This window comes from Oncorhynchus mykiss, chromosome 2 (genome assembly GCF_057628025.1).
Source record: "Oncorhynchus mykiss isolate SJ-2025 chromosome 2, ASM5762802v1, whole genome shotgun sequence".
NCBI lineage: Eukaryota > Metazoa > Chordata > Actinopteri > Salmoniformes > Salmonidae > Oncorhynchus > Oncorhynchus mykiss.
This window is the reverse complement of record NC_143023.1, coordinates 43817972-43841773: the sequence shown is the minus strand read 5'-3', so window position 1 is coordinate 43841773 and position 23802 is coordinate 43817972. Positions and strand designations below refer to the sequence as shown.

General features: G+C 42.7%; 1 long non-coding RNA gene across 1 annotated transcript in view; it reads right to left on the bottom strand.

Moving 5' to 3' along the window:
* Window positions 1-23081, bottom strand: part of LOC149985114 (uncharacterized) — a 40955-nt gene extending 17874 nt beyond the window's left edge. The window contains exon 1 of the long non-coding RNA XR_016486808.1: window positions 22948-23081. This is a non-coding gene — a long non-coding RNA (uncharacterized LOC149985114). The remainder of the gene's footprint in view (window positions 1-22947) is intronic.
* Window positions 23082-23802: the final 721 nt, after the last annotated feature.

Here is a 23802-nt window from a genome sequence, read left to right as displayed (position 1 = left end):
AAGGGCGGGACAACCTACTATATATAAGGACGCTAATTAAACTAAAATACACAAGGATGAAACTAATAAGACAAAACCAACAGACAAACGAAAAAGGGATCGGTAAGCGGCTAGTAGGACGGTGACGACGACCGCCGAGCACCGCCCGAACAGGCAGGGGAGCCAACTTCGGCGGAAGTCTTGACAGTACCTAAGGTTTGATAATAAAAGTTGTTTGACTTGTTTGGAAAAGTTTATTAGTAATGTTTGGGATTCATTTTGTATGCATTTTGATGGAGGGAAAGTGGGTGGATTATTGACTGAAGCGCGCCAGCTAAACTGAGTTTTTATGGATATGAAGAAGGACATTATCGAACAAAAGCATAATTTGTGATGTTTCTTGGACCTTTTGGAGTGCAAACAGAAGAAGATCATCAAAGGTAAGGCATTTAAAATATCGCTATTTCTGACTTTGGTGGCACACCTGCCTGGTTGAAATATGTTATTCATGCTTTTGTATGCGGGGCACGGTCCTCAGATAATCGCATGGTGTGCTTTCGCCGTAAAGCCTCTTTGAAATCTGACACAGCGGCTGGATTAACAAGAAGATAAGCTTTATTTAGATGTCTTACACTTGTGATTTTCTGAAAGTTAAATATGGATAATTCTGTAGTTTGAATTTCACGCTCTGCAATTTCCCCGGATGCTACCGTCCCACCTGCCCATAAGAAGTTTAAATAGCCTACCTCTGTGTCAATGAACAGCTGTTAAATTAAAACCAAGACTCAGACTGAGGGGGTATGAGGGTATGCCATAGGCTTACCTTTTATTAAAGAAAATGGAAAAAAGCACAGGCCCATCCCTTTTAAGTTTAAGATAAAAAAGAAATAAAACAGATCCGATTATATAAAGTGATCTATATCAGCCCTCTGGTCCATAATACTTGTAAAGCTGTAAAATACCCGTGAAAGACATAACTCCGATGCATATGAGGATATCACTGTTTTGTTTCTTTGACATTCAGAGGCTGACGTTGCTTGGAAAATAATAGAATTATGTCGCTATCAATTGATTAAGCTATTCACTGATGTTTAAACACCAATTTTAGAGAAACACTTGTGACATTCTCTCATTGGGTTAAGCCATGGAAGAAGAGTAGCCAGCAGTTAAAGTTACAGTGCATTCGGAAACTATTCAGACTATCAGAACCTCACCCAGTTGAGTTCGAAGTAACAGAAGTATATTACAAAAACAGGGGGCAGGCAAACAACAGGTCAAGGGCAGGCAGAGGTCAGTAATCCAGAGCAGAGTCCGAAAGGTACAGTACGGCAGGCAAGGTCAGGGTCAGGGCAGGCAGAATGGTCAAAACCGGGAAGAAAAGAGGAGACAGAGTGCTGTGAGACAGAGGTTTTATCCTAGATACATGAGACGTGGGATGTCTGGAACAAACATCCGGTTAGCCGGGCCCCCCCAGGGGTGATGTTGAACTGGGTGAACAACAGGGCCCATCGAGCTTGTCAGGGGTTGAGACGCCTGGAGGTGCAGAGATATTCCAGGTTCTTGTGATCCGTCCACAATATGAGTGGAAGTTTCGCCCCCTCTAACCTCTCTGTGGCATTAAGGCAATGGCAAAAGAAGGCGCAGGGATGCAGCTTAACCTTTCAGATCCCCATCCCGGATCCGGGATCGTGAATACAGACTCAAGCTCATTACCATAACGCAACGTTAACTATTCATGAAAATCGCAAATGAAATGAAATAAATATGCTAGCTCTCAAGCTTAGCCTTTTGTTAACAACACTGTCATCTCAGATTTTCAAAATATGCTTCTCAACCATTGCAAAACAAGCATTTGTGTAACAGTATTGATGGCTAACGTAGCATTTAGCATTAGCATTCAGCTGGCAACATTTACACAAAAAAACAGAAAAGCATTCAAATAAAATCATTTACCTTTGAAGAACTTCAGATGTTTTCAATGAGGAGACTCTCAGATAGCAAATGTTCAGTTTTTCCTGAAAGATTATTTGTTTAGGACAAATCGCTCCGTTTTCTGCGTCACGTTTTAGCTATGAAAAAACCCCTGTATCCAGGATTGTGTAAATCTATCAGCAAGCTCATTAGCATAACACAACGTTAACTATTCATGAAAATCGCAAATGAAATGAAATAAATATGCCATCTCTCAAGCTTAGCCTTTTGTAAACAACACTGTCATCTCAGATTTTCAAAATATGCTTCTCAACCATAGGAAAACAATCATTTGTGTAAAAGTAGCTAGCTAGCGTTAGCATTTAGCGTTAGCATTAGCGTTAGCATCCAGCACGCAACATTTCAACAAAAACATAAAAGCCTTCAAATAAAATCATTTACCTTTGAAGAACTTCTGATGTTTTCAATGAGGATACTCTCAGTTAGATAGCAGATGCTCAGTTTTTCCAAAAAGATTATTTGTGTATTAGAAATAGCTCCGTTTTATACATCACATTTGGCTACCAAAAAAAATCCGAAGATTCAGTCCTCAAAACGCGAACTTTTTTCCAAATTAACTCCATAATATCGACTGAAAACATGGCAAACGTTGTTTAGAATCAATCATCAAGGTGTTTTTCACATATCTCTTCATTGATACATCGTTCTTGGACACATGGTTTCTCCCCTATATCAAATGGAAAAGTACGAGCAGCTGGCAATTGCGCACCGAATTCCACGCAGGACACCAGGCGGACACTTGGAAAATGTAGTCTCTTATGGTCAATCTTCCAATGATATGCCTACAAATACGTCACAATGCTGCTAAGACCTTGGGCGAACGACAGAAAGTGTAGGCTCATTCCTTGCGCAATCACAGCCATATAAGGAGACAATGGAAAACAGAGCTTCAGAAATTCTGCTAATTCCTGGTTGATGCATCATCTTGGTTTCGCCTGTAGAATGAGTTCTGGGGCACTTACAGACAAAATCTTTGCAGATTCTGAAACTTCAGAGTGTTTTCTTTCCAAAACTGTGACTTTTCGTGACAAAATATCACGCTTAAAACGGGAACGTTTTTTATCCAAAAATGAAATAGCGCCCCTAGAGATCTAACAGGTTAAAGGTCCCGGGCAGAATGTTGGGACAGGACTGCCCCCAATCCGACATCCAAAGAGTCTACCTCCACCACAAACTGATGGGACGTGTCTGGAAGGATCAATATGGGAGCTGTGGTGAAGTGGTGCCTAAGGTCCAGGAACGCTTGGTCAGCAGCTGGGGACCACGTGATCGGGACCTTGGGAGAGGTACGTGCTGACAGGGGGGAAGCCAGGGTGCTGTAACTCTGGATAAAATGGCGATAGAAATAGACAAATCCTAAGAAACGTTGCTGCTGCAATCTGAATGTGGGTTGGGGCCAATCCACCACCGCTCTCCCCTTTCCCGGATCCATCTGCACATTCCTAGCAGTGATGATGTGCCCAAGGAAGGAGATGGTGGAGCGATGGAACATGCATTTTTCGGCTTTGTTCTTGAGCTGAGCGGGAAAAGACGAGGATGTCGTTGAGGTAGACGAACATGAACCTGATTAACATATCCCGGAGAACATCAATAACCAGGGCCTGGAACAAAGCAGGAGCATTGGTCAAACCGAATGGCATCACCAGGTACTCATAGTGGCCGCTAGCAGTGTTGAAGGCTATCTTCCACTCGTCACCATCCTGTATCCGTACCAGGTGGTAGGCGTTCCGCAGTTCTAACTTAGAGAATATAGTGGCCCCCTGGAGCATCTCGAAAGCCGAGGCAATGAGTGGTAGAAGGTAGCGGTTCTTAACCGTGATGTCATTGAGGCCCAGATAGTTGATGCATGGGCGAAGAGTTTTGTGCTTCCAACCCTGCGCCAGCAGGGGAGTCAGAAGGACCAATACCCCCTGCAGCCAGGGAGTCCTCGATGTACATCTTCCATAGCCTTGGTCACCGGACCTGACAGTGAAAACAGCCATCCCCGAGGTGGTATAGTGCTCAGGAGAAGGTCGATCCCGCAGTCATAGGGTTGATGCGGAGGACACGAAGTGGTCCGGGCCTTGCTGAAAACCTCCCGGAGGTCCTGGTACTCCGCTGGAACAGCGAAAAGGTTCAAGGCTTCTTCTGAGCCCACAGGAAGATGTCCCGAGGCAGACTGCGTCAATTTCAGGCAGTGGGCATGGCAGAATGGGCTCCAGTCCAGTTGATAAGGGGTCTGTGGAACCTAAGGAGACTTGATGAGCATAAACTGCATAGACTCACTGTGGTTACCGGACACACAAGTGGATAGGAGTAGTATTGTGGGTAACCCTGCCTATAGAGCCCCCATCCAAGTGTTCTAACGTCCAGGGTACCAGAGAGGGGCTGAGAGGGGATGCCCTGCTCAGACAACAGGGTGGCATCTATGAAACTCTCGTTGGCCCCAGAGTCAATGAGAACCTGGAGAGATTTAGACTGGTCGCCCCACAGCAGGATGGCATGGAGAGGGGTGCAAGTAAGGGGAGAAGAAAAACTCTCCATATGCCCCACCAGAGTACTCGTACCTACTGATGAGCCTGGTCTCTTTAAAGGACAGGTAGACACATAATGACGGCTGGAGACAGCCTAGCTCTCTGTTAATTAAAGGCGAGTCGGCAGACCACGGAGACTCTTGGGGAAACTCGGGTAAGCTCGGATCCTCTCGGGGACGTAGATGCCTGGGACTTCCGTAGTTCCTCGGAGGCAAGATGGGTTCCTTGGGCGAGCGATTGGGACCGGAATCAGACCTCCTCTCCCTCCTACATTCCTGTAGCCGCCCATCAATCCGGAGGGTCAAGGCGATGAGCGAATCGAGGTCCGTAGGCAGCTCCTGGGCTGGTCAGTAATCCAGAGCAGAGTCTGAAAGGTACAAAACGGCAGGCAGACTCAGGGTCAGGGCAGGCAGAGTTCAGTAATCCAGAGCAGGGTCACAAGGTACAGATTGGCAAGCAGGCTCAGGGCAGGCAGAATGGGCAAAACCAGGAAAACTAGAAAACAGGGACTAGAGAGAAAAAGAGGAATACGGGAAAGATGCTGGAAGGCTTGACAACACAAGACGAACTGCCAACAGAGAAACAGAAAACATAGGTATAAATGCACAGGGGATAATGGGGGAAATGGGCAACACCTGGAGGGGGGTGGAGACACGCACAAGACAGGTGAAACAAATCAGGGTGTGACACCGACCTCTTGACTTTTTCCAAATGTTGTTACATTACAGCCTTATTCTAAAATTGTCCACGTCAATCTTCACAAAAAAACCCACATGACAAAGCAAAAACAGGTTTTTAGACATTTTTGCAAATGTATTACAAATAAAAAACTTAAATATAACATTTACATAAGTACTCAGTACTTTATTGAAGCATCTTTGGCAGCTTCGAGTCTTCTTGGGTATAATGCTCTACAAGCTTGGCTCACTTGTATTTGGCTGTGTGCTTAGGGTCGTTGCCCTGTTGGAAGGTGAGCCTTCACCCCAGTCTGATGTCCTGAGCGCTTTGAAGCAGGTTTTCATCAAGGATCGCTCTGTACTTTGCTCCGTTCATCTCTCCCTGTCATCGGAATTTCAGAATTCAGATAATTAAATTCACTCAGTCTATTTTATAAGAATTTGTAAGATTCTTATTTGCATAAAATAGACAGAAACCAGTCCTATTAAAATTAGATAATTTTAAACCACGAACAACAGTTTATATACAAAATATGACGTCATAGGTTATAAAATGTCCTTCCTCCTATCGACCAGGACAAAACAGGTTAAAACGTTTATTCCAACCTCCTAGCTCACACACACTATTATCAAGATTCACTTCTGGAGTCTTCACCTTCATCCATAACTATTTAGAAGACAGTTCCAGATAATGGAAAACCCAGGAAAACATTCTCTGCCTTATCTAAACATCCCAGAGCTAAGTTGAGTTGGTTCAACCATAGGTTAAAACCTGTTAGATCTACCCCCCCCTTTTTTGAAAATTCTGTTAAAAATCGCGCAACTTTTCAGCGTCCTGCTACTCATGCCAGGAATATAGTATATGCATATGATTAGTATGTGTGGATAGAAAACACTCTGAAGTTTATAAAACTGGTTAAATCACGGCTGTGACTATAACAGAGCGTGTGTTTCATTGAAAAACGCAAGAAAAACTGCTCTCTGAAAGCAAAAAATAATTTCCATAAGTCACTTCCACCAGTTGTTAAAGGACAACAGAATTTAATGGGAATTTGCCTGCACCGTCTACAAATTCCGCACGATGGCGCCATTGTACTAATTTTCAATCGAATTAATTGTTGGAAAATCCATCTGTCTGACCCCAAGTTCTCCAGTCTTCACCCGGATGCAGTTCAGAGAGAGATCAGATTGCATTGTTTTTGAAGTGAGGACCTATTGAAGAGACATCGCCCTGTAATCGTTTTGATAGATTATAAACGTTTACTAATACCTAAAGTTGGATTACAAAAGGATTTCGAAGTGTTTTGTGAAAGTTTATCGTCGACTTTTTTAATTTTAAAAAATTACGCAGCGTTTAAAAACGATGAATTTTTCTGAATGACACTACTTCTATACAAAGCTATTTTGGGTATATATGGACCGATTTAAACGAAAAAAAGACCCAATAGTGATGTTTATGGGGCATATAGGAGTGCCAAGAAAGAAGCTCGTCTAAGGTAATGAATGTTTTATATTTTATTTCTGCGTTTTGGGTAGCGCCGTCTATCGCAAAATCTGTTGTTTACGTGTCGAGCTGGCATTTTGGGGGGTGCATGCTATCAGATAATAGCTTCTGATGCTTTCGCCGAAAAGCATTTTAAAAATCTGACTTGCTGGCTAGGTTCACAACGAGTGTAGCTTTAATTTAATACCCTGCTTGTGAATTTTGATCAAGGTTTGAGTTTTAACGAGTACATTTAGCATTTAGCGTAGCGCATTTGCATTTCCAGGTGCCTACTTGGGACATGTGCGTCTCAAGTAGATTCAAGAAGTTAACGATCTTTTCTGCTTACTTAAAACCCACAATCCATTTCCTCCCCAACCTAGCTGGAATGGTATTTATGTTTAATTACCCCCTGTTTCATGCTACACAATCCCTTCCTTATGCATTAACATTATTAATCAGATATAACAAAACAGAGTAGAATTTAATTAGTTATAGTTCTATTTAAAATGTAGACATTGTTTAGTCATTATTCATAAAATTCCTAACACTCCCTCGATCCTGACTAGTCTACCAGTCCCTGCCGCTGAAAAACATTTCCACAGCATGATGCTGCCATCACCATGCTTCACTGTAGGGATGGTGCCAGGATTCCTCCAGACGTGACGCTTGGAATTCAGGCCAAAAAGTGAAATCTTGGTTTCTTCATACCAAAGAACCTTGTTTCTCATGGTCTGAGAGTCATTAGTTGGCTTTTGGCAAACTCCAAGTGGGCTGTCATGTGCCTTTTACTGAGGAGTGACTTCTGTCTGGCCACTCTACCATAAAGGCCTGATTGATGGAGTGCTGCAGATAACCTTTGGGAAGGTTCTTCCATCTCTACAGAGGAACTCTGAAGCTCTGTCAGAGTAACCACTGGGTTCTTGGTCACCTCCTTGACCAAGGACCTTCTCCCCCGATTGCTCAGTTGGGCTGGGTAGCCAGCTCTAAGAAGAGTATTTGTGGTTCCAAACTTCTTCCATTCAAGAATGATGGAGGCCACTGTGTTCATGGAGACCTTCAATGCTGCAGAAATGTTTCGGTACCCTTCCCCAGATCTGTGCATCAACACAATCCTGTCTCGGAGCTCTGCGAACAATTGCTTCAACCTCATGTCTTGGTTTTGCTCTGACATGCACTGTCAACCTGTGGGACCTTATATAGACAGCCTTTCCAAATCATGTACAATCAATTGAATTTGCCACAGTTGGACTCCAATCAAGTTGTAGAAACATCTCAAGGATGATCAATGGAAACAGGATGCACCTGACCTCAATTTCAAGTCTCATTGCAAAGGGTCTGAATACTTATGTAAATAAGGTATTCCTGTGTTTTGTTTTTAATACATTTGCAAAAATAACTAAAAACCTGCTTTTACTTTGTCATTATGGGGTATTGTGTTTAGATTGATGCTTGTTGTTTAAATGTAATCAATTTTAGAATAAGGCTGTAGCATAACAACATTTGGAAAAAGGGAAGGGGTCTGAATACTTTCCCAATGCACTGTAATTTTTTTATACGGCAGTCAGACTACTTTGTCTGCGGCTGGAAACGTTGGACTAACTTTTGAAAGTACAGTAACATGCTCAGATTCCTAATTACGTCTCAGATTTAATTATCTGCAAACATGGACAGTTTTGTTGCCAACAAGACAAACTGATTTCGCATTGGAGAAATATGGTAAGATGAACAGAGGCCTAGCTCCCTGTCCATTCTTAGCCTGTAATTTTGTTAATTTGTGTGGTAAAAAAAAGATTCCGCTAATACAGTGGGGCAAAAAAGGATTTAGTCAGCCACCAATTGTGCAAGTTCTCCCACTTAAAAAGATGAGAGAGGCCTGTAACTTTCATCATAGGTACACTTCAACTATGGCAGACAAAATGAGAAAAAAAATCCAGAAAATCACATTGTAGGATTTTTAATGAATTTATTTGCAAATGATGGTGGAAAATAAGTATTTGGTCAATAACAAAAGTTTATCTCAATACTTTGTTATATAACCTTTGTTGACAATGACAGAGGTCAAACGTTTTCTGTAAGTCTTCACAAGGTTTTCACACACTGTTGCTGGTATTTTGGCCCATTCTTCCATGCAGATCTCCTCTAGAGCAGTGATGTTTTGGGGCTGTTGCTGGGCAACACAGACTTTCAACTCCCTCCAAAGATTTTCTACGGGGTTGAGATCTGGAGACTGGCTAGGCCACTCCAGGACCTTGAAATGCTTCTTACGAAGCCACTCCTTCGTTGCCCGGGAGGTGTGTTTGGGATCATTGTCATGCTGAAAGACCCAGCCACGTTTCATCTTCAATGCCCTTGCTGATGGAAGGAGGTTTTCACTCAGAATCTCATGATACAAGGCCCCGTTCATTATTTCCTTAACACGGATCAGTCGTCCTGGTCCCTTTGCAGAAAAACAGCCCCAAAGCATGATGTTTCCACCCCCATGCTTCACAGTAGGTATGGTGTTCTTTGGATGCAACTCAGCATTCTTTGTCCTCCAAACACGACGAGTTGAGTTTTTACCAAAAAGTTATATTTTGGTTTCATCTGACCATATGACATTCTCCCAATCTTCTTCTGGATCATCCAAATGCTCTCTAGCAAACTTCAGACGGGCCTGGACATGTACTGGCTTAAGCAGGGGGACACGTCTGGCACTGCAGGATTTGAGTCCCTGGCGGCGTAGTGTGTTACTGATGGTAGGCTTTGTTACTTTGGTCCCAGCTCTCTGCAGGTCATTCACTAGGTCCTCCCGTGTGGTTCTGGGATTTTTGCTCACCGTTCTTCTGATCATTTTGACCCCACAGGGTGAGATCTTGCGTGGAGCCCCAGATCGAGGGAGATTATCAGTGGTCTTGTATGTCTTCCATTTCCTAATAATTGCTCCCACAGTTGATTTCTTCAAACCAAGCTGCTTACCTATTGCAGATTCAGTCTTCCCAGCCTGGTGCAGGTCTACAATTTTGTTTCTGGTGTCCTTTGACAGCTCTTTGGTCTTGGCCATAGTGGAGTTTGGAGTGTTACTGTTTGAGGTTGTGGACTTTTATACTGATAACAAGTTCAAACAGGTGCCATTAATACAGGTAACGAGTGGAGGACAGAGGAGCCTCTTAAAGAAGAAGTTACAGGTCTGTGAGAGCCAGAAATCTTGCTTGTTTGTAGGTGACCAAATACTTATTTTCCACCATAATTTGCAAATAAATTCATTAAAAATCCTACAATGTGATTTTCTGGATTTTTTTCTCATTTTGTCTGTCATAGTTGAAGTGTACCTATGATGAAAATTACAGGCCTCTCTCATATTTTTAAGTGGGAGAACTTGCACAATTGGTGGCTGACTAAATACTTTTTTGCCCCACTATATGTCAAATGACATAGAATGGCATGACATGTATATTAAAGGCCATTTTTCTTCTTTGACCTGCAAATAGATTCATGCAATTATTTATGGCATGAAATGTATATTAAAGGCCATTTTTCTTCTTTGACCTGCAAATAGATTCATGCAATTATTTTACAATAAAGTAGATCTTTCCACCCCTATTCTTGTCCACGGCGGTCTGAGAACCCACAACCTTCTGGCCCGCAGCCCTGTGTGCTATCACAATTCCTGAGTAAATGTAATCCTTACAGGATGAAGAACAGTTTCTAAAACTGCAAATCTAAGGCTCTGGTCTGTCCAAGAAGTGAGGGTAAAAGGAAGACATGTTCTTTGCTATCCACTTTGTGATAATTCTTATTTTGGGTATAGGGGAGGGTCAAAATGTTGTTTTTCAAGCATTCAGGGAGGGTTTAGGTCAAATGTATTTTACTGAAGGGAGGGCCATCCATTTTCATTTCAGAGTTTCTCCATGTAACCCTTATTATAAATAACGTTCACTCCCTAACATTCTTAGAACTTTCTTTGAACGTTACAAATGTTTTCTTGTGGTTTTTATGGAAAGTTTTCTTAATTTTCTGAGAACATGACTTAAGTAGAACCATTAGGAAACCAGTAGAAAATGTTATGCTGAAGTACTAAAATTCCCAGAGAAGAATGTTGTTTCTTAACATTCTCTGAACTATTTGAGAACATTCCCAATGTCAAACCAGTTGGAAAACATTCCTAGAACATGGCAAAACATGTAATTAAATGTAACTATATTTGAACGTTTAGGATACGTTCTGTTAAAGTAATGCAATACCAAGAAAATTATGTTATTTTGTTAAGTTCCGTAAATGTGCTGAGAATGTTCCAAAGTCAAGTAATTATCCTGCACCATTCCCAGAACGTTGTGGAAAGGCTGTATGCAAAATATCCATAGGACAACCACACTCTCACCAAGCCCTAAGCAACATAATGGTTCTCAGAACATTATGTGCATCTTGAAAGCTAGTTATGGAGGAGAAAATTGAAGGCTTGAGTTCCCGCATGATTCCAAAGTATCCCAACTAGTCTCTGGAAATAGGCAGGAACCAATGACATAATAAACAAATCTCTGTTGTGGGGAAAAGGAGGGGACATGAAACTCAGAAGGTCATCTCTCCTGTTTCTGTGAGTCCCTGAGCACGGACATTTTTGCTGACTACTGCCGTCTATGTTCTACGTAATTGGCTAAAAGAGCGAGCAACTATATTTACACATCCCCAAAAAACATTAATTACAAGACGAGATAGAAGTTATTCCTGGGGCTCCAGAGTGGCGAAGCGGCCTAAGGCACTGCATATCAGTGCACTACAGTAACCTGGTTCAAATCCAAGCTGTATCACAGCCTGCTGTGATTGGGAGTCCCATAGTGCGGCGCACAATTGGCCCAACATCGGCTGGGGTAGGCCGCCATAGTAAATAAGAATTTGCTCTTAACTGACTTGCCTAGTTAAATAAAATGTTTAAATAAATGATGATGTCTTTTTCCACACGTTCTATAGACACATATAGAAGATTAAGATGCTGCATTATAGGCTATGTGCTGGCTGCATTGTCATGATCATGTCCCTTATAAAATAAGGATTATTTTCAAATATTAGATTCGCATGGAAACGTTTATCCTAAAGCTTGTTTATGAACAGGATGTTTCTGGTATGTAAACACATATTAGGAAGCGGGCACAATCTAATCTAGCCTAGAGCCCCACCGCAGCTGAACGCTCTCCCATATAGTATCATTGTTCACCCCAACCATGGGGTGAATTGCATATTTGCTGTGAGTGCAAATGCCTCTGGCTGCCTAAAAACACTACATTGCTATGTTTTTTTTCCAAACAGAAACAACTTATTTGAGTACAAGTGAGACTCCACCTTTTCAAGCTTTATGGCTTTGTATCCGGCTTTTTCCTGGAACATAATAGTTTCAGGAGGAGTCTCTAGTTGTCACCCGCCCACCCTCTGGTTTGAAAGAGGCATGTTGCTCTGGAAGGAATTGCAGTGTTTCCAGTGAAGGGATGGCTGTCGTAGACCTTGTTAATCACTTCCTGTTATTGTCTCTCTGAGGATGCGGATGGGCACTGATATTGGCGTGGTTCAATAGCAGACTTTCAATTTCCCGTGCGTGTTTGTGTGTGTATGTGTGCGTGTGTGTGCGTGCATGGGTGCGTACGTGCGTGCGCACATGTGTGCGTTTGTGGCAAAGGAAGGTGTTTATAGGCTGAAGGAAGCAGGATGGCTTGCTTTTGTTGTTACTTTGTCAATGATTGATAAAATACTCCAAACGAGACAGCTAGTAACAATAGGATGGATTGGATAGATTGCCATTATTGATATGGTAGCAGCACAAAACCTATAAATGCAATTTGAAAAGGCAATAGCTGAGAGAGGAATCTATTTGAAGGCAATCTAAACCATTATGGGGAATCCCACACATCCTATCTATAAAAGGGATTTATAGAGAAGACCAGGTGTGGGAGAGGTGCTAATGCTTGGTGTCACTTTGTGGACCTCCTGGGAAGTCCAAGGAAAAAGAGAGCATGGTATAATACAGCAGGTAGAGATTAGCCAAATGTGGGAATATTGCTGGAATTAAACAGATATCCTAATGGAGACAATGTACTGTAAATAACATAGGTGATTTAATGTTGCCTTGGTTGCCTGACAACGTTCCGTATGTTTTTTTTTATGAGAAAAAGAGTAATAACGCTAAATAGATTTATAAAGACCAGTGAAATCCCCATAAGCATAAATACGATAACACACTGTTTTTTTCATAATTTACTCATTTACAGACTGTACAAATTGCTGAGTGTCCTGATGGTTTTGACTAGGTTGGGTGTTGATGCAATTACATGATCATGTCCCTTGATGTACACAATCCTTTTGATTAAGCCATCAAGTTATTGTCATAGACATTAATCTTATGAAGTTATATAAAAACAAATATATGTACAGTACTAGTCAAACGTTTGGACACACATACTTAATCAAAGGTTTTTCATTATTTTTACTATTTTCTAAATGGTAGAATAATAGTGAAGACATAAAAACTATGAAATAACACATATGGAATCATGTAGTAACCAAAACATCTAAACTTAGTGGCCAACCTTTGCATTGATGACAGCTTTGCACATTATTGGCATTCTCTCAACCAGCTTCATTAGGTAGTCATCTGGAATGCATTTTAATTAATAGGTGTGCCTTGATAAAATGAATTTGTAGAATTTCTTTCTTTCTTAATGCACTTGAGCCAGAATTTCTTTCTTAATGCGCTTGAGCCAATCAGTTGTGTTGTGACAAGGTATGGGTGGTATACAGAAGATAGCCTTATTTGGTAAAAGACCAAGTCCAAATCAAATCAAATCAAATTTTATTTGTCATGTACACATGGTTAGCAGATGTTAATGCGAGTGTAGCGAAATGCTTGTGCTTCTAGTTCCGACAATGCAGTAATAACCAACGAGTAATCTAACAATTCCAAAACTACTACCTTATACACACAAGTGTAAAGGGATAAATAATATGTACATAAAGATATATGAATGAGTGATGGTACAGAGCGGCATAGGCAAGATGCAGTAGATGGTATAGGGTACAGTATATACATATGAGATGAGTATGTAAACAAAGTGGCATAGTTTAAAGTGGCTAGTGATACATGTATTACATAAAGATGCAGTAGATGATATAGAGTACAGTATATACGTAGACATATGAGATGAATAATGTAGGGTATGTAAACATTATATTAAGTAGCATTGTTTAAAGTGGCTAGTGATATATTTTACATCAATTCCCATTATTAAAGTGGCTGGAGTTGAGTCAGTGTGTTGGCAGCAGCCACTCAATGTTAGTGGTGGCTGTTTAACAGTCTGATGGCCTTGAGATAGAAGCTGTTTTTCAGTCTCTCGGTCCCAGCTTTGATGCACCTGTACTGACCTCGCCTTCTGGATGATAGCGGGGTGAACAGGCAGTGGCTCGGGTGGTTGTTGTCCTTGATGATCTTTATGGCCTTCCTGTGACATCGGGTGGTGTAGGTGTCCTGGAGGGCAGGTAGTTTGCCCCTGGTGATGCGTTGTGCGGACCTCACTACCATCTGGAGAGCCTTACGGTTGTGGGCGGAGCAGTTGCCGTACCAGGCGGTGATACTGCCCGACAGGATGCTCTAGATTGTGCATCTGTAGAAGTTTGTGAGTGCTTTTGGTGACAAGCCGAATTTCTTCAGCCTCCTGAGGTTGAAGAGGCGCTGCTACGCCTTCTTCACGATGCTGTCTGTGTGGGTGGACCAATTCAGTTTGTCTGTGATGTGTACGCCGAGGAACTTAAAACGTACTACCCTCTCCACTACTGTTCCATCGATGTGGATAGGGGGGTGTTCCCTCTGCTGTTTCCTGAAGTCCACAATCATCTCCTTAGTTTTGTTGACGTTGAGTGTGAGGTTATTTTCCTGACACCACACTCCGAGGGCCCTCACCTCCTCCCTGTAGGCCGTCTCGTCGTTGTTGGTAATCAAGCCTACCACTGTTGTGTCGTCCGCAAACTTGATGATTGAGTTGGAGGCGTGCGTGGCCACGCAGTCGTGGGTGAACAGGGAGTACAGGAGAGGGCTCAGAACGCACCCTTGTGGGGCCCCAGTGTTGAGGATCAGCGGGGTGGAGATGTTGTTACCTACCCTCACCACCTGGGGGGCGGCCCGTCAGGAAGTCCAGTACCCAGTTGCACAGGACGGGGTCGAGACCCAGCGTCTCGAGCTTGATGACAAGTTTGGAGGGTACTATGGTGTTAAATGCTGAACTGTAGTCGATGAACAGCATTCTCACATAGGTATTCCTCTTGTCCAGATGGGTTAGGGCAGTGTGCAGTGTGGTTGAGATTGCATCGTCTGTGGACCTATTTGGGCGGTAAGCAAATTGGAGTGGGTCTAGGGTATCAGGTAGGGTGGAGGTGATATGGTCCTTGACTAGTCTCTCAAAGCACTTCATGATGACGGAAGTGAGTGCTACGGGACGGTAGTCGTTTAGCTCAGTTACCTTAGCTTTCTTGGGAACAGGAACAATGGTGGCCCTCTTGAAGCATGTGGGAACAGCAGACTGGGATAAGGATTGATTGAATATGTCCGTAAACACACCAGCCAGCTGGTCTGCGCATGCTCTGAGGGCGCGGCTGGGGATGCCGTCTGGGCCTGCAGCCTTGCGAGGGTTAACACGTTTAAATGTTTTACTCACCTCGGCTGCAGTGAAGGAGAGTCTGCATGTTTTGGTTGCGGGCTGTGTCAGTGGCACTGTATTGTCCTCAAAGTGGGCAAAAAAGTTATTTAGTCTGCCTGGGAGCAAGGCGTCCTGGTCCATGACTGGGCTGGTTTTCTTTTTGTAATCCGTGACTGACTGTAGACCCTGCCACATACCTCTTGTGTCTGAGCTGTTGAATTGCAATTCTACTTTGTCTCTATATTAACGTTTAGCTTGTTTGATTGCCTTGCGGAGGGAATAGCTACACTGTTTGTATTCGGTCATGTTTCCAGTCACCTTGCCCTGATTAAAAGCAGTGGTTCGCGCTTTCAGTTTCACGCGAATGCTGCCATCAATCCACGGTTTCTGGTTTGGGAATGTTTTAATCGTTGCTATGGGAACGACATCTTCAACGCACGTTCTAATGAACTCGCTCACCGAATCAGCGTATTTGTCAATGTTGTTGTCTGACACAACGAAACATATCCCAGTCCACGTGATGGAAGCAGTCTTGGAGTGTGGAATCAGATTGGTCGGACCAGCGTTGAACAGACCTCAGAGCGGGAGCATCTTGTTTTAGTTTCTGTTTGTAGGCAGGGAGCAACAAAATGGAGTCGTGGTCAGCTTTTCCGAAAGGAGAGCGGGAGAGGGTCTTATATGCGTCGCGGAAGTTAGAATAGCAATGATCCAAGGTTTTGCCAGCCCTGGTTGCGCAATCAATATGCTGATAAAATTTAGGGAGTCTTGTTTTCAGATTAGCCTTGTTAAAATCCCCAGCTACAATAAATGCAGCCTCAGGATATGTGGATTCTAGTTTGCAAAGAGTCAAATAAAGTTTGTTCAGAGCCATCGATGTGTCTGCTTGGGGGGGAATATATGCGGCTGTGATTATAATCGAAGAGAATTCCCTTGGTAGATAATGCGTTAAGGTGAGTTGACGCTGCTCTTATATTCAGTAGTTCTTCTCGACTGTATGTAATGAAATCTAAGATGACCTGGGGTACCAATGTAAGAAATAACACGTAAAAAAAACAAAAAACGGCATAGTTTCCTAGGAACGCGAAGCGAGGCGGCCATCTCTGTCGGTGCCGGAAGTAAATTTATGGCAAGAACAGCTCAAATAAGCAAAGAGAAACGACAGTCTATCATTACTTTTTGACATGAAGATCAGTCAATCTGGAAAATTTCAAGAACTTTGAAAGTTTCTTCAAGTGCAGTCGCAAAAACCATCAAACGCTGCAATAAAACTGGCTTCTAATGAGGACCGCAACAGGAAAGGAAGACCCAGAGTTACCTTTTCTGCAGAGGATAAGTTCATTAGAGTTACCAGCCTCAGAAATTGCAGCCCAAATAAATGCTAACAGACACATCTCAACATCAACTGTTCAGAGGAGAATCCATGAATCAGGCCTTCATGGTCGAATTGCTGCAAGGAAACCACTACTAAAGGACACCAAAAAGAAGAAGAGACTTGCTTGGGCCAAGAAACACAAGCAATGGATAATAGAATGGTGAAAATCTGTCCTTGGTCTGATGAGTCCAAATGTTTGATTTTTGATGGTTCCAACCGCCGTGTCTTTGTGAGATGCAGAGTAGGTGGATGGATGATGTCTGCATGTGTAGTTACCACCGTGAAGCATGGAGGAGGAGGTGTTATGATGGGAGGGTGCTCTGCTGGTGACACTGTCAGTGATTTATTTAGAATTCAAGGCACACTTAACCAGCATGGCTACCACAGCATTCTGCAGCGATACGCCATCCCATCTGGTTTGTGTTTAGTGGGACTATCATTTGTTTTTCAACAGGACAATGACCCAACACACCTCCAGGCTATGTAAGGGCTATTTGACCAAGGAGAGTGATGAAGTGCTGCATCAGATGACCTAGCCTCCACAATCACCTGACTCCCAAAATGCTAACCTCCCCATGTTATTGTAATGGTGAGAGGTTAGCATGTCTTGGGGTATGCAATTTGTGCGTCTGTAACTTTCTCATTCATCCTTATTCACAATTCATTCAGGATTATTCGTAATAATGGTAGCATCCACATTAATCTAGAAGTGTTTAGAAACATATTCTATACATTTGTAGTCACCAGTAGTCATTGCGTGCTATGAATATGGGACCAAATACTTAACTTTTTAGTACTTTAATACACATAAGTGAATTTGTCCCAATACTTTTGCTCCCCTAAAATGTACAAAAAGTGCTGTAATTTCGAAACAGTTCAAATACCCATAAATTAAAGCTGACAGTCTGCAGTTTAACCTCGTAGTCATTGTTTGATTTCAAATTTAAACTTTTGAAGTATAGAGAACAAGAAGAATACATGCTTAACTGTCCCAATAATTGTGGAGGGCACTGTATGTCAGACAGATACATTGAAAGTAAGAAAGAGAACTATCTAACATATGTTCTACTTAGTGTCAATGGAGAAAATAAGTCTACCCTGTGATATCTGGGCTGGTTGGGTGGGACCAACTGCCAGAGCATGACTGTGCAGATCTAGGACCCCTCCTGCCATAGTGATGTGATAAGGGTCCAAAGCCTGGAGGTGATTGTGTCATGATTAAAGGTCAAAGTCTAGTCTCCTCATATGACTCTAGTAGAGAGGGCAGTTCCACAATGATGCAGATAGTTAAATATTTTAGGGAGAAAAGAAGTATGAACATTCAGTGAGTATGTGCAGTACAGAGTAAATGTGGTTAAGTGGTTTTATGTGGCATCGTGCATCTCAAGAATACATTCTCTATCTTTCCTCCCAATACAGACACACGTACGCCTATTGCAGACACACACACGTCTGCCTAACTGCCTTGCACATGAGCATGTTCTGGCGAGCCTCCATTGGAAGCGTCCCTGGTGAAATGGGGAGTGAATGAGGCCCTTTGAGACCTGGATGGTGAGAAGCAGGTCCATTGTTAATGACAGCTGGGCTTCTTGTTGCTGCTCCCCTCTCTGGGGGCAATGGGCAGGGATTGGGTTTCTACCACCCACTCAACCCCACATCTGCAGCAGCAGCATTGACTGTGACTCGGCTATGCGAGCTGAACGAGTGTGCTTGGGTACTCCCTTAAAAGACCTTTGCTTGAAAAATGAGAAAAAGCAGCAATAGCACTGTTTGTTCATTTTGAGACACCATAGCCAGTATACACTTCCACAAAATAGTCAGACTCAAGATATGTCATTAAAAAAATAATTGCTGACAAGCAAAACATTTTTGCACTATGTCAATAACGAACTAACGAAACAAATACCAAAAGGTTGTAATGATCTTAGATTAATTCTGACTATTTTGAGGAAGTGGCTAAGGAGTCTCAACATGCAGAAATAGTACTATTGCTGCTTTTTTCTCATTTTTCAAGTGAAGGTCTTTAAAGGGAGGCAAGCCACTGAGGGGAGGACGGCTCATAATAATGTCTGGAACGGTGCGAATGGAAAGTGTTTGATGTGTTTGATATCATTCTACTGATTCTGCTCCAGCCATTACCACGTGCCCAACCTCCCGAAATAAGGTGCCACCAACCTCCTGTGGTATATGAGCACACTTGTTTGTCTTGCTCGGCTGAATTAGGCGCCAGCCGAACTGAAGCATGCTGAGGCCTTGAGACAACTTCTCTCTGGACCCTGCAGCCATCTTGTTTTTCAAAAATGTTTTGCTGTGTGGGAGTGTAACTACTTGTGACAAGGAATCAAAACAGAGATCCTTAAAATGCCCACTTAGAAGTGTTTCATGTTTGATAATTCCTTAGAACACAATGTAATTGTACCACAAACAATTCATTTGATGTGTGGTAGACTATGATGAAATTCATGTGAAATAGCAATAATGCAAATGTAACAGTATAACTTTAGACCGTCCCCTCGCCCATACCCGGGCGCGAACCAGGGACCCTCTGCACACATCAACAACAGTCATCCACGAAGCATCGTTACCCATCGCTCCACAAAAGCCGCGGCCCTTGCAGAGCAAGGGGAACCACTACTTCAAGGTCTCAGAGCAAGTGACAACACCGATTGAAACACTATTTAGCGCGCACCACTGCTAACTAGCTAGCTATTTCACATCCGTTACATAAAGGCTGATCTGACTTTCTGTAATGATTGGCTAATGTTGGGGGCTGCATGTATGCATTAGTATGCTCAGTATTGCATCTTGATATGTAATTGATCTAACTAGAGCCAACCATTTCTTTCTGTACCATTCCTCACTGGCCACTCACAACACAGAACCACAAGCCTCTTCCTCTCTCCACATCCTCTCCCTTCTTCTCCTCCCAATCCCCCTCTCTCTTTTCCCACACTCCCTCCCATGCTGCCTGTGCTGTTATTGGTCAATCAGAAGCAGTTCTGAAGAGCACGCTCAGTTAGTCTCCTTTTGGCCGGAAAGTGGAATGGAACAAAGCTTCTCAAACTGGGGTATTAGGGCTATTTTTAGCCGTGCACGTCCATTTCTCCGGGCTCAGGCTCCAAATATAGATCACCGCATTAATGATTCCAAACAAGTCCCCTAGTCCCTGGCTCAAAACCACTATGTAATGCCCCCTTGTAGCAAGAAGAGCTGCTTGCACCACTGGGGCAGATCCAATACATGTTCTACTTCTCATCGTTTGTCTTTTTCTGTGTGTGTCTTAGGAACTAGGCCGTGTTCATTATTTAGGAGTTTAATTTCTCTCTCTCTCTGTGTGTGTGTGTGTGTGTGTGTGTGTGTGTGTGTGTGTGTGTGTGTGTGTGTGTGTGTGTGTGTGTGTGTTCCTGTAGATCTAGTCTAGTAGGCCAGGTGTATGTGGCGTGCTGGAAATTGAGAGTGGAGGAAGCAGTCCATTTCCATTTGGACGTCAAACACAAATCCAGGAAAACATGTTGGGTGTGACCTAAAGGTCCCAACTGGTATCCTGTCATCCAGCACACAATACAGTGAGGGAAGTGACAAATCCCGTAGACAGTTCGTGTCAGTGCTCCAAAATAGGAGGAAGGTATGTACAGTGTCCCAACTGACAGAAGCTGCAACGGCCTTGGGTGAAATCACTCAAGACAAGGATCACTTCCATTCTAAAAACTGTCATAAAACTCAGTAGAAACAGCAGCCTGTTCGTATCTCTGCTGCCACATCTATTTACATTAGCCCAGGGAGAAGGGAAATAATGTCATTCACCACCAAAGATAACTTTCTGTCGATGAAAGCACCTTTTGACAATTACAAGACAACCAATATTTTTTTAACCGAGAGGACCATTCAATTGTCACAGATTTGAAATCAGACGAATGTTTAGAGTACATGGGGAAAGAACATCTTTAAGGTGTAAAAAATAGCTTTCCCTTCCTCTGTTGCTACCCACGTGGATGAATATCCCCTCTCTTTTCTTTACATGGACATTGTGAATTATTGTGAGATGCTGCTGCTGTGGGATGGGTGGGTCAGTGGAGCAGTTGGTCCCTGGGAGGAAGAACTTAACCAAGCCTATGTTGTGGATCAGCTGTGTCTGTCTGCGCTTTGTCATTCCAAATTGGCTTTCCAAATATATCCAGAGCCTGGGGAGGCTTTGACATGCTAATGTGTGTCTGTGGCGGTGGGCGCACCACACACTCCTCTTAACCCAGAGCTTTAGGTTACTACTGCCCCTGAAGGTAGGCTACATCCACAGGGGACGGGACCATGCAGGCCCACCGTTAGCGCAGACTGAAGTGAGCCACAAAGTCGGGAATTATGAAAATAACTCTGTTTCTGACATCAAACCCTTCAAGCAAAACAGTTATATTGAAGAAGCATAGCTACAACATAATTGATAAATAAATACTGATTACTGATTGAATCAAAACTCAGTGGACCTGTGTCCCATTCCACTTATAGCACAATTTAGACCATACCTCTAGATCGAAATCTGTAGAAGTACCAGTAAGTTGTTATTTTGATAAGTTGCTCATTGTTAAGTGTGAGGGCATATAAAAACAGTAAATTCCTACTCTAATGAGATGAGAGCTGTGTTGCTGGTGCTGTCTAGCCATCAGGCAAAGAGAGATAAATTAATTCATTTTAAAGTGTGGGCACAAAAGTTATACCTCATCACCTCTCTGGCCATTTCAGTTGCTGAATTAAACAAAGGAGAAAACACCACAGCTCCAATGAAGTGTCCTTCGGCAAGGCTGTGTGCCAGAGGTCATTAAAAGATCAACAGCAACCTCCCATAGCACTAACTATGCAGTCAATTTGCCTCAGCGGACACCTCAACATATTTGGATTTTGTTCAAAACAATAAACATTGCCGCTCAGACAAACATTCCTCAATAATGCATGATAAGACCCAAAGTCAACACAGTAAATGTAGGGCACATTTTGAGAGAGGAAAGCCAAGCCAATAGTATTTTTACTGCAACGCACAGCAATTGCAAAAGCACACTAGCACAGGAAGTGATATCAATATACTGTAGCCTAGAGAGAGAGAGAGAGAGAGAGAGAGAGAGGAGAGAGAAGAGAGAGAGAGACTTGCTGACACCCCTAGCTGCTGTGAAGGGAACCCTATATTTGTGGTAGCTGTTTGCAACACAGCACACAGAGTACACTAAGCATGTAAACACAGGATTTACCCTCCTCATTGTTCTCAGCTTATCTGGAGGACCTGGCTGGCACCATGGCAATGACAGCCCACAGCCCGCCCACAGTGGCTAGAGCAGCACAGATTGTCCCACTTTTGCCTGTCGTTTGTTCACAGGGTATATTTGTTTTGAACAGGGGGTTTATTTAGACTACACTCCTTTAGAACATTGTAGTCTCACTTGCTGTCTACAACAGCATCTATAAAAAAATGCTGTGGGAGAAATCACTCACTGTGTTGATGCATGGGACACAGTGATGATTTATGAGAAACAACAAATAAACACACACTTATTATATTTGGACACTTTCCAATCGCTTAAATGAACACTGCTTCTTTTCACATCCTTTTCATTAATTGGTCGTTAATGCTTGTTCTTTTCTAAAGTCTGCAAAGACGCATAGTATTGTAATTGAATTGATTAATCTTTGCAGTGGTGATTCAAACTTCCATGAATTTACCATCCGATTACCATAACCTGGAATTACAGAAAGAAAACACGGTGAGAACAGAAAAGCTCCACAGCAAATAATGACCTCATCGTCCATCTGTAGGCTGCTGCAGGGAGGAGACACCTCCTGGTCTGCTTCTGGGTGACTAAGAGATGAATGCACCACCAGCAGAATGGGCACCCTACACTGACAACACGCAGGCCACAGCACGAGCACAGATGGCTTAGTCCAGTCACGTTATTAGTCAAGTGAAAAGGCAAACTAACCTATCCCTAATAATTCCAGTTATAGTGGATACAATTTGATTAATGATACCTTGATGATAATGGTTATGCTTATAGCACATCTTCCGACTGAGGGAAAGTAATGTTTATATTCTACTAACTGCATAACTATGGTAAGTCATTGTTTGTTTAACTGAATAGTGTTCCTGGTAACCCTAAGTACTCAAACCTGTACAGATGTAAGTGTAGAAGCTGACAGACATGTGGAGAATCTATACATCTCATCCACATCACAACCCTGTGTCATAGTTCATTTCCCTAGAAATGTAGTGTCATTGTCCTGTATATAACTTACTTACATAATTACCAGGCATAAAGATTCCTGTTTTCAGTGTGGTGTCCAGTGAGTGGAGGGATGGAAGGCAGAAAGAGAAATTCAGGTCAGAAAGCAGGACATCCACATGAGAAAAGAACCAAAAGGTTGAGGCTGTGGCAACTTGACCTGAAAGCTGCTGAGATGTTTTTGTTTTGGTTCCTAGAAACAAGGCACTCCCCTCACAAGGAATAACTCTGAAATTCCTATGACTAACACCTCCCACCTCATGCGCGCGCACACACAGACATGCACGCGCGTGCGCACACACACACGCGCGCACACACACACACGCACACTCTCTCACACTCTCCTGCAATTAATGTGAAATCACATCCATAAGATAAGTACTTTATTAATCACCCAGAGGACAAGTTTGATTGCACCAGCCACTACATACAGTTGAAGTTCGAAGTTTACATACACCTTAGCCAAATTTAAACTCGGTGTTTCACAAATCCTGACATTTAATCCCAGTAAAAATTCCCTGTTTTAGGTCAGACAGGATCACCACTTTATTTTAAGAATGTGAAATATCAGAATAATAATAGAGAAATATTTATTTCAGCTTTTATTTCTTTCATCACATTCCCAGTGGATCAGAAGTTTGCATACACTGAATTTGTATTTGGTAGCATTGCCTGTAAATTGTTTAACTTGGGTCCAATGTTTCGGGTAGCCTTCCACAAGCTTCCCACAATAAGTTGGGTGAATTTTAGCCCATTCCTCCTGAACAGAGCTGGTGTAACTGAGTCAAGTTTGTAGGCCTCTTTGCTCACACACGCTTTTTAGTTCTGGCCACAAATTTTCTACTCCAAAACTTTGACTTTGTTGTCCTTAA